Source organism: Grammomys surdaster, unplaced genomic scaffold (assembly GCF_004785775.1).
Source record: "Grammomys surdaster isolate TR1022 unplaced genomic scaffold, NIH_TR_1.0 125977, whole genome shotgun sequence".
Lineage (NCBI taxonomy): Eukaryota > Metazoa > Chordata > Mammalia > Rodentia > Muridae > Grammomys > Grammomys surdaster.
In genome coordinates this window covers 3,729,203-3,729,851 of record NW_021620793.1, presented here as the reverse complement: position 1 = coordinate 3,729,851, position 649 = coordinate 3,729,203, and positions in this window count along the sequence as shown.

Below are 649 nucleotides of genomic sequence, written 5' to 3'. Positions count from 1 at the left end.
AGAGAGAGAGAGCATGTGTGCATGTGTGTGCTGGTGCATGTGTGTGGTCTTCAAGCCAAGGTCCCAGCCTCAGGAGCAGGACCGTCAGGTCATCCTCTGGATGATCCTTCGACATGGCCCAGAACCGTGCTCTGTGGTGCAGCCATCCTTCCCCGGGAGGGGCATCTCCTTCTATGCAATTTTTTAAAGAGTTCCTTGGCCCTGCTTTGTGCTTCTTGAGCTATCCGTTTGCTATCGCTGGGACTTTGATCTGGCCCTGAGGGGTGGGGAGAAGTCCTGTCTAAGGATAACCTTTCAGAGGTCAAGCTCCCCTTCATGCCACCCCTCCCCCCACCCCCTACCCCCGCCCTCACCAACCCTTTCCTCACACTGTCTCTGGGAATCAATAGCATATAGCATATAGATCCATCAGGGCTGAGCCTGAACCTTGGCCCTCGCACTAGGAAACCCCCTTTTTTTCTCCCTAAGCAACTGGAGCTGCCAGCTTTCGAGTCATTTTCTCCTTTGCGGTTCTAGAGTCCACTGCTTTGAAGTCTCCACTGGGAACCCTAGAGCCCATGCGCCCAGGATGCAGACTCTGTGCCCGTTCGCAGACCTGGTCTCTCGTTTAGAAGAAGCAATGTCTAGGGACACTGGGGTGGAGATGTGA